Source organism: Gobio gobio, assembly GCF_949357685.1.
Source record: "Gobio gobio genome assembly, chromosome: 18".
NCBI lineage: Eukaryota > Metazoa > Chordata > Actinopteri > Cypriniformes > Gobionidae > Gobio > Gobio gobio.
Window position 1 is genome coordinate 28543235 of NC_137111.1, and position 11543 is coordinate 28554777.

The window sequence follows — 11543 nt, forward strand, 5'->3', positions numbered from 1 at the left end:
GTGCTACCGGCTTCTCCACCGACTTCATCTTGGACATGAAGGTGTGGTGGTCATAACGGACATGAGGGTGTGGGTGTGGTCACACTGGATTGACAGCCAAAACATCGTATGATTGACAGCGAGGCGGCCTCTCATCTCATCAGTCCTGTCCTGCACGCGCGTTTCCCGCGATGCACACTTCCGACCAAGGCGCGCGCTTCTCTCAACAAGGCCAAGCTTGTACAATCACATGACAGTCGACAACGTGATTCCTGCTGAAATCAATTAGCTAAGTGAATTTACAAAGTCTGCGGTCACTAGAATGAAGGGACTACGGAGAATCCTATAGTAAGTAATCGAAAAAATACAGCATGGGGAGCAAAAAGGCGATATTCATAAACGGTTAGGTGTATCAATCGGTTTAGAGTTGATGAGTACGTAATCGTTATGGAATGCCTCTGGTGTTCAATGGGGGCTAGTTATTTTGCATTTAGGCCTACAAACTGCAATAACTTCCTCTGAAATCTCTTTCTACTGATATCACTTATTTAGATATTACAATTTTTTTAAACTTGTGTTTGGTCTGGCATGTAAACGCCCACTTTTACTGATACACTTTTAAATGTATTAGTGTTTGCTTTATAATATATAATATAATATATAATAATAATAATAATAGTATTATAACTTTTTTAAATCCCCATTTAAGGGACACCCACAGCTCAACAAAAGATCAAGAACTTGAACACATTTTATATTATTTCACATCTAATAAATTCTTAAAAATAAAATAAAAACTCCTTCAGGAGTGTGCCATTAAGTTGTCACAAATTAACTCTTTTTTTTTTTGTGTGTGTGTTTAATATATATGTGTATATGTATGATCTGTCTAATATTGTCTTACAATGTAATAATTATCTGTCTGCCAATCTCTGCTCAACATTATATTAACCGATTATCCAAATTAAAAGTCAATATCATACATACCATATCGGCTTCAGAGGAGTGGGGTAACCGTAATGGGTCATTGTTACTCTGGGTCTTTTGCCCTTCTGCATTACGGACTTGTCTATCACAAGCATGCTGGTCAGACAGTCCACAGTTCGCTATATTCAGCATTAGTTGCTGGACGGATAACTTTTTCCCCATTGAGCTATACATTTAGTGAGCCTCTCATGTTTACTGCTGTTTCTGTGTTTTGAAGGCTCATCATGGGCCGTGGCAGGATTGGGCACGAATGGGATATCACGGCAAGGTGTGGCCAACCAGTGCCAGTTTAATTGCCCAAAATAAAAAATCTCCCAAAAAAGATCTAATTTTATTTTAAAATAGCTAAAATAGTTCAAACATAAATAACATTTGCAGCAACAACGAGGAAGTAGCTAAATTTGGCGATAAAATCCCTAAATTGGCAACACTGATCAAAATGTCATAACTGGGCCTTCCAGTGAAAACATCAGACTTCTCTCTGGTGACGTATGCTGGATTTCTTCAATCATTTACCATCATTTTCCTGTTTGTACATGTGACGTCCGGCATAAAGCCTGTACAGAGCAGAAGATCTGTCATTACTGCCAATTTATAGCAACTTTAAATCATGTCCTATATCTTTTTTTGTTAAACATGCTTATGCGTTTTTTCATTAGAAAAATGTGTTGTCAATGAGAAATCACTTCTTTATCTATAAAGAAGACTTGCTGCCTACTGTAGTAGTAGGTACTACATTTGGTTTAAAATTTGCTTCGCAATGGTTAAAAAAAGTATATTTTATTTAGTGTGACTGTGTGTAGTTTGAATGAAATTCAGATGTACATCCACCATGTTGTCATGTCATGTGTCAGGTGTGTGGTTTCACTGCCATTTACGAATCCTCTCCCGTGGCCTCATGAGATTGTAAAGTGCCCTTCAAAATGTACTTTTCGTAAAAGTGTAAATTTAATTTACACTTGTATTAATACTATAATGAATTTGGACATTCTTGGCTCACATACTGTTCTTCGTCTCTTATATTTGAGATTATGTGTTTATAATTAGTTTGAATGGGTTCAAACAAATATTACATGTACAGTTTGAGTCACAAGTTAACCCTGATATAATCATTGTTAGTTAAAGTATGGTGATGATGATGACACGTTTTGATGCATGAAACTCAAAGAAAGTTCAAGAGATCTTTGTCACTGGCCTGTGTCTGCCTCAGGGCCAACAGGATCTGACTGATCTGTCATAAGACTCGTGTCAACAACCTCACGCTGCTTTGTGAAAGTCATTTCTGTTTGAAACTAATACTCCATACATAGAAAGGGCATGTCTTAGGGGCTACCCAAATAGGAAGATATCAACTTAAAATACAAACTTTTAAATGAAAATGTAAAGGCTCTTCACTGTATGAATATATTAACTTTGTTAGCTTGGTTGCAGGGTCTTTCTTTACAGGGTCTTTTTAGTGCCTGCTTAGACCAGGGTCTTCAGTATCTATCAGCATTAATTTTGGTGTTTGAGAGAAGACAGGTTTGCTGTTTTTGTGATGTCCCCAGACTCCCCACTATTGCATTGCTTGTATTTTGATTTCTTATTCATCCAGTAGAATTCACGAGAAGTACATTTTTTTAAAAATAATTCTTCACATTGCATTAAAGCTGCAGTCCGTAAGTTTTTCCTCTTTGTCGCCATCTCTGTTTGAAATCTGCAATTGCTGTTATTTGGGGAATTATCATCTTTACGTGGGTTGTGCATCGGCACGGCTCCTCAGCGCGAATTAATCGAATGTTTTGAGGAGTAAGTGTGGCTGGCTGTCAGTCAACAGTGTGTACTTCGGAATCACAGATTCTATGTCTTGGAAGTATGACCAAAGTAAGAATTTTCCCTGCATTTTTGTTCTGACCAACTCTGAATAAAAGCATTTCAATAAATGACGCTATCAACGGTGATTAAATCTAATGATCGCTTGGCTCAAATCGCTTGGCTCAAATCACATCAAACTGTGCAAATTATTATTAGGGTGCTTATTAGGGTACTCACACTTGGTTCGATTGCCTGGACCGAACCCGAGTTTGATTGCTCCCCCTCCTGCTCCGACTGGACTGTGTTCATATTATATTATCTGGGTCCGAACCGGGGTGTGTTTGCATCTTCAAAGCAGCAGCTGTTTACCCTGTTGCTTAGTAACGACAGCGAGTGTGTCGTTAAAAAAGTTTTAGAAAAACTTCTTGTGCAAAATGCATAGCGTTGCTCACCTCACTTTTATATTTTTGTTACCAAAGCTTCAGTACGTAATGGCACTTGTGTCTATCTGCTGCGAATGTACTGAAAATGCTCTAAAGAACGCTGAAGACGAACAGAAATGAGATCTAGAGCTCTCTGCTTGCAGTACGTCAGTCACGCTCGCCAGGAAAATGAGTGAAACGCACACAAACACATTTTTATCGAATCATACGTCATTAATAGCGGTTCACTTCAGCGAGCGAAGTACGAAGTACGAAGTACTACCCCAGACCACCCTTTTTAAGCGGACTCGGGTATGGTTCGCAGGTGCGCACCCGAGTTCGGAAGACAGCGTTAACATCATCCAGACGAACCGAACTCTGACATCAATCAAACCCGGGTTCACACCAAAACTGCTAGTGTGAAAGCACACTTACTTTCTCAAATTGTTAATGTTAAACAACATCAGCATTGGGTGACAAAGTGTATTTAGTGTGTATTAGCGTTACCTGTAGTTTTCAATTTCCGTACAGTCAGATATTTTGTTTTTGACTTTGGTTGAATCTCCAGTTGTCACTGATGGTTGTCGTTTGGGCTTTTCTGGATTACAATCCGCCATCAAAATGATACATTTAATTATTCCAGCTGCTGTGAGAAAAGGCTATAAATGATCCGCCACCTGCAGCATCCTCACATGCGATACTACAACTACTACTAGCCGGACTCCTCCTTTTTGTATACAGACGTGACGTAAAGACACAAAGACACCACTCAAATTATATAACACATTATTACTAGAGCCCGACCGATTTATTGGTCTGCCGATTTTATTGGCTGATATGAGCCTGTCACAGAAATATCGGCAAAGGCGTATATGCCACCGATATGAATGCACGCCCAAGCATGTCCATGCGTCACACAGCGCGTGAATATTCACACAAAATTAAATCAAAATGCCGGTCTTGTCAAGTATCATCGTAAACATAGTCCGTTATGTCTTAAGTGAACGTAAACATGAAATTTGCCAGTCACCACCAGCGTTTAAGTTTCATGGCCCACAGAACATCAAATCTTGTTGTATGAATATATGGACATGCAATATATCAAAAGAAAGAACAGAGCCTCTGTTTTATTCTAGCTTCATGCATTCTTTTTTTATCAACACTTGAATGCGGGTACATTTCATGAAAAAAAGCAACATTTTGAGGAAAAAGCTGAGAAAATCGTGTTTTTAACAAAGACTAATTTACACAAAGATGGGATTCAGATTGGTTGTCAAAACACAGATTGAGTAACAGATTGAGTCCATAAACACCTCAAAGCTTCACAGTCCAGGGGTCCATTCTTCGTACGTCGCTAACTCAGTTAGCTGGATTTGATTGTTGACGATGTGGCATGATCTTGGGTTGTTTGGTTCATCCTGGCTCATCCTGGAATTGCTGTCATTGCAACAGGTCCGTAAGCTTAAACCTGCTCAATTTTATTTAATGTTAAATTGCATCTTTTTAGGGAGCATTTGATACTCAAAATCTGTCCCAGCCACTGCTACTTTATTACAAGAGTTACTTACTGAACCAGGGGCAATAATAATTTTAAATAATATAAAAATGTATTTGAAATATTATAATTTTGTGTATAATACTATAGACATAGACACAGCTACTTGATTGAAATATTTATTTGTGATGGAATAATTTATTTTATAATAGTTTTATTGGAGTCTTATACACATGCTGTACAGTTAATCTGAGCCGTGCATTAATTTGAGTGATGACGGATATTATGGGAGTTGCTTAATTCAGCGCAAGTGACGCAGATAACTTGATCTTGACCCCTAAGAAACCTTAATACTCTCACGTAACAAATCTGCTTCAAATTGAATAAAAAATTTAATGAATTGCTAAGTACAACATTAAAATAAAAATGTAAAGGATGTACAAATACTATAAAATCGTGAATATAAATAATAAAAAAAAAAACAGTGCACAATTAATTTATCTATGTTGGTTTTGTCGTTTGGCTGTTTCCTTATAAAAGTCCAGAAATGTGTGGGGTTTTTTTTTTGGTGGCTTTTTAAATTATATGATGTCATTACGTTGCTGTCTTGCCGCCAGCCAATTGCTGCATTACTGATCGTGGTTTCGAGTATTGATACATTCACCCTCTTCGGCGGAATGCGCACTAATCTCATATAACTTAATCCAGATATTTTAATCCAATCCCAAATTTGTTTGAAGAACCAAATTAGCCAGAGATCAGTTATCACGATTAGAAGATCTGGGATCTGTCAAATCATCTCAGATGTATTAAACGAGATATGAAGAACGGACCCCAGGTCCACATTTCATTCAATAACATAGCCGTTTTGATTTATATGCTGTTTAATGTTGATGATCTCGTTATTTTACATATTCATCTTCTTATATGAGATTGCACATTTCTGCTTCTTCTTCGCCTGTGTTTTGATCAGGAGATTCTGCACTCGTTCAGGAGATGTGTAATAGCGCCCCCTACCGTATAACAGTGAAAACACAGAAATCATCAATAGCCACATAGTAGTTTACATGTGCACTTTTTTGTCATTCCGATTGAAAGATTCGGTGGACTGTTTACATGAGACGTTATCTAAACCGATCTGGTGTTTACATGTGCTGACTTTCAGTCGGAATCAATCTTTACGTTTGTCTGCCGCATCAGATTCGTAATGTTAGTATTGTGGATCTCTGTGTAGGTAATTTTTATATTTATTTATTTTTCTGTGGGCGGACATGCAGTAGTTTAACCTAATTTATGTCCTATACACAATGGCTATTTCAACAGCTGCGAATGAATGCGGAACAAAATTAATTCATTTTGAAAAACACAAAATTAACAATAAAATGCACCCAAATTATTAATAAAAACATAGGATGTACGGTGAAACATGAATGAAAGCATTCAAGACGTGCTCAGCAAGACTAGTACTAAACGCATAGATATTTCAGATGATTAAGAAAAGATACCATAATCACAAAGGTATAAATATTAACAAAAGTATTAAGGACCGTGGGTAAACAAATTTGAAGCAGTTGTTTAACTTTTTTTAAATATCTAACTTACGAGAAACAGAGAAATGTCAACACGTCCTCTCCAGCAACTTGAATGTTCAAACAGTCTGCTATTTTAGAAGGTGATTATCTAATAAAAAACGAATGCGTTTCTGCTTTGTTTATGTTTCTGGTGGCAGCATGACGATACAGTTTGCGTTCTCACATCACTAATTTTATATATGCAACATTTGGGTCGGACTTGCGTGTGTTTTTATCACATTGTTTTAGCTGCTTGAGGTTCTGCTAATGTTAGCGTCCTCTCAGCCTTGATGACAAACATACACACTGCTGTAATTTACCTGTTAATGCAGCATCTAGTCAAAAAATTAACTACTTTATAATGATTTAAAAAACAAGTACTGTAGTGTTCTGTATTCACACCGTTTCGCTGTCGTGTTTTAAACGCGCATCTGATGTGGCAGCATTCTCCGCTCAGCGCCGCACGCAGCCTCACGTGTGAATGTAAACCAAGCCTGTAGCACTCCTCTCAGAAACTGAAGCCTCCGTGCTTCGATCATCCCCCCGGTGGTTGGTCCCAGTATAGCTCCTAAACCCCACCCCTCCATGTATTAGAATGGACGCGAGACACACTAAACAATTGAATTACACTTCAAATATATTGTTTCCTAAAGATGGTTTCTGTCATTTTAGAAAGTTTTTATCACGATTTCATTTCAAGTGTTCGTTCTTTAAATAAGTTTACTTTTAGTTAGTTATTTGATACTATAAAAACGGGGGGTATGACGTCATGATTGACAGCTGAGATTGACAGCTTCTCTGAGTGAAGTTGTCACTGAGGCACTTACAGACTTTTTTCAGGATTTTTGGGAGGAGATTGGAGCTTTAGCTTTAATTTCTACATTTCCATAACTGTTTATTTCACACCATCATAATGAATTGTTCTGCATCTGTAAGAGTGTGGGTGGGCTTTTGATAATCGCGCCTCTACTTCCTGCTCTCTACTGCGCAACTCCGGTCCAGAGATTGCTACTGCGCAGACTCGGTCCCAAGATGTCAGCGCCGTGTGCGGCCTCCGAAAGCTTCAACTCTGGTCAGCGGAAGTCAATGAAGTCCCGTCGTCCATATTTTTTTTTTACGGTCTATGATGTAAACACAAGGTGTCAGTTCGTTTTTATTTCGCCCCTAGAGGCCGCTCTCATGCTATATAATGCCAGCAGAGCAGACCCTTCTCAGAGCTCTTGTACTGTGTAATGACAGCGCACCCTTCTCAGCCGCTCCAGCAACGGACGCAACACGGAAAAACTATCGGTGTGGATTTTTGCCGATAACCGATTGCTCCTCTAATCAACTATCGGTGCCGATTAATCGGCAAAACCGATGAATCGGTCGACCTCTAATCTCCATGCATCTGTTCCTGATTTTTGTTTATTTATTTTAGTTTAGTTTTTTGTTGTTGTTTAATTAAAATTAGAGATGCACAATATATCAAATTTATTGAAATCTCGCAAATGTACATATCGTGATATGCATATGCAATGGCTTGCGATAACTGAATGATTTTAAGTTACGAAATCACTCACTGCTCTTGACTGAATAACTTTTATAGCTTTAATAAGAATCTGTGTTTAAGTCATACAGTTAAGACTAAGCAGTTTTTACGTTTACGTTTATTATTTTTTTTACATCATTTTTTCGCATCATTTAACGAGTCACGATATCACACTTTTCTTCAATATTGTGCAGCCTAATTAAAATGTAACTGTGACATGACTTTAGTCAAACTTCTCAAATCAAATCTAGTGTTCTGTTATTATGGCACTGGTGGAGTAAATATATAGAAACCTGCTCATCGTTCCTCCTCCTTCACTCCTCAATCCTCATGCTAGCACATTTGTCCCTGGAGTATAGATTGAGCCGGTCTAGTTGATTGCTGGTGGTGTGTTCTTGTAATGTTGGGTTGGAGAGTGTTGTGTACTTGATCAGGTTAAGAATGACTTAGATTGATGGCTGCCCCTGAAACCTAATATCCTTTCCCTCTATGACTGATTCTCTGATGAATGTAATCAGGGACAGCTACTCACAAGCTGACAGCAGGTTAGATTTCTCCAGATCAATGGCGATTCCCTCTGTCTTTTAGTCTTTCTTTATAGCCATTTGTTGTTAAAAATCACACCTCATTCACTCAGCTGTATTTATTGATGTGGAAGAACTTGTATGTGAGCTGTATGTGATTTATGATAGATTCAATTTTTAATATTGTAATGTGAAATATGATTACAATGTAAAATAACCATTTCTATTTTTATATATTTTAAAATGTAATTTAAAGCAGAATTTTCAGTAGTCATTGCTACTTCAGTCTTCAGTGTCACATTATCCTTCGGAAATCATCCTAATATGCTGATTTGATGCTCAAGTAACATTTCTTATTATTACCTATGTTGAAAACAGTTATGCCATTTTATATTTTTGTTGCACCATGATACTTTTTTTCCATGGTCCTTTGAATATTAGGTTAAAAAGAGCAGCATTTATTTGAAATGGAATATACAGTGTATGTGTGTGTGTATATTCCGTTAAATTTTTACCAAATGCTGTATGTTCTGTTTTCTGGAATCCATTTTAATGGTTTAATTAAGTTTATATTTTGTTATATTTTTTCCTCACAAATTCTGTGTTGTGTATTTTCTGGTAAACAAATTAAGACCGAAAACATTAATTTAATTTATCTTGTTTTTATCATATGAAAATAAACAAACTGTTTTGTCAAACAATGTGCAATGAGCTTTAATGTTCAAATTAAAACATAGAATATTTCTTATTATTCCTTTAAAGTTTTGATAATAATTTACTAATATAATAGATAATATTTACTAGATAATAATAAATTACTATTATTAGTGTCAGTGTTATTATTGCATTGAGAAGTTATTTAAATTCTACTGTACAACAGTAATATATTTCTGTCAAGTTAAACCTTAATGAAGTTCACCCAAAAATGAAAATTCTGTCATTAATTACTTACCCTCATGTCGTTCGACACCCATAAGACCTCCGTTCATCTTCGGAACACAAATGAATGAAACCGATTTCAAAACACTGCATCATGAAGCTTCGAAGCGTTATGAATCAGTGAGACGATTCAGTGGTTTGGATCGCCAAAGTCACGTGATTTCAGCAGTTTGGCGGTTTGACATGCGATCCGAATCATGATTCGACTCGCTGATTCATAACGCTTCAAAGCTTCATGATGCAGGGTTTTGAAATCGGTCATCACTATATACGTCGTTATTTAGGGGTTTTTTTGCATACAAAAACTATTCTCGTCGATTCATAAAGTTATTGTAGAACCACTGTAGTGAGATGGACTTTGTAACGACGTCTTTAGTAACTTTTATGGGTCTTGAGAGTGTAAAGTACATTGTGCCAATGGAGGCCTTTCTGAGCCATCGGATTTCAACGAAAATATCTTCTTTTGTGTTCCAAAGATGAACGGAGGTCTTAAGTGTCGAATGACATGAGGGTAAGTAATTAATGACAGAATTTTAATTTTTGGGTGAACTAACCCTTTAACTTTGAGTTTATGATATGACGATTAGTTTTTGTCAAATGAAACTGTAAAATGTGTCTGTCTGTCTGTCTGTGACTCTGTGGTAATGGAAATGTCTGCACCATTCATTCACATGACATGCAGAACATGCAGGATTCATAATTAAATAGTCTTTTTGTGGTTTATTATACACAGAAACTAGTCTATATGTACTGAACTGCTTTCTCTTTATTCTTCAAATAAAATCGGTGAAGCTCCGCATTTTACAGTAAATACAATTTTTTTGACAGTATTCCGCGATTCTGTCCGCGATTTCTGCATCGCGAAAATCCTACAGTCCTGGAAAAAGCCAACTAGGAAGACATTTAACAATTAATGAACACACTTATCATGACTGCTATCTTACCAAAGATTCCAGTAAGCAAACATGTCCCTGTCCCCAAAAAATTTTGGTCCCTCCACGTTTTCTGCTGCGCCGTTTATTTTTACTAAACCTGCGCACCACTTATGTGCCCCCTTGTATATATACATGTATCTATGCATGTATGTGGGTGTGTGTGTGTGTGTGTGTGTATATATATATATATATATATGTGTGTATATGCTTATTTTAGTTTGTGTGAGTATGTATTTTTATGTGGTCAACAGTGTTTTGATGAAAAAATAAGAAAAGTAACATCCTTGTTAGTATAGACCTGTTAGTCAAACCATTGAAGCCCTCTTGTGGCCATCTCATTTACATAAAAAGCTCCCAGTTACAAAAAAGCACTGTGAAATTGGATGGCAAATGGGATTCTCCTGCTCTTGCTGTAATGCAAAAATCTGTATTTTTGAGTGCTCCCTGTATATGTACTACTGTTGGCCGACTGCTGTTTAGCACACATTCAACGAGGGCATCGCAGAAGCTCATGTGAGTGTGTCGAGGCACAGAGGATACATACAGGGGCTTTAAAAGGCTCTAAACTCGAGCTACCGCATCTGCGAGCCGGCATACATCACTCTGTTTATCGCTGCCACCGCTAATTGAACATAGGCTCACAGAATGGTGCCCCCATGTGTTCCATAGCGCCGCACAGCCATTGGCTGTTGTCGCGGCGACGCAGCCATTAATGAGACAGGGCCGGGAAGATGGATTACCCAGTGCCATATTGCCCATCATCCCCAATCAAGAACCACCCATGGAAATTGATTGTTCTAATTTGCTCTCATTATTATTATAATACCCGGACAAAATAACACACACGGCTCGCTGTCAAAGCCGTGAAAACCAGCCATTAGTTATGGGGGAGACAGCAAATGCGTTTTATGAGTTTCGCAGTTAGTTGAGACGTTGGATGCAAACACATCTTAATCAGATTTCCCCTCCCTCCATCATGGTGATATAGCATCTCATTATCTCCACCTCAGAGAGTGGTGGAAGAGAGTACACATCCATTTATACTTTAATGTCAGTGTCACAGTTTTACTTCGTGAATAATGCCTTGAACTTTCCGTGAACAAGAACAGTAGCGATTGCTGATCCAAATGGCAGAGTGGAAGACAACATTACGCTCTAGCCAGGTTGAAAAGTATTACCCTGGAAACAAACAAGTAAAAAAAAAAAAAAACTGGGGTCTAATTTGTCGACTTTGCCGTAGTCAGCAACTTCATCCGCTTGTCTCTCATAAGAGTTCTTGTTGTTTTTAACGCACTCATCAGCTTTCCTCGGACAGTTGAGGGCTGCTCTTCGGGTGCTTAGTACCCCATCTAACCAAAAAGAACAA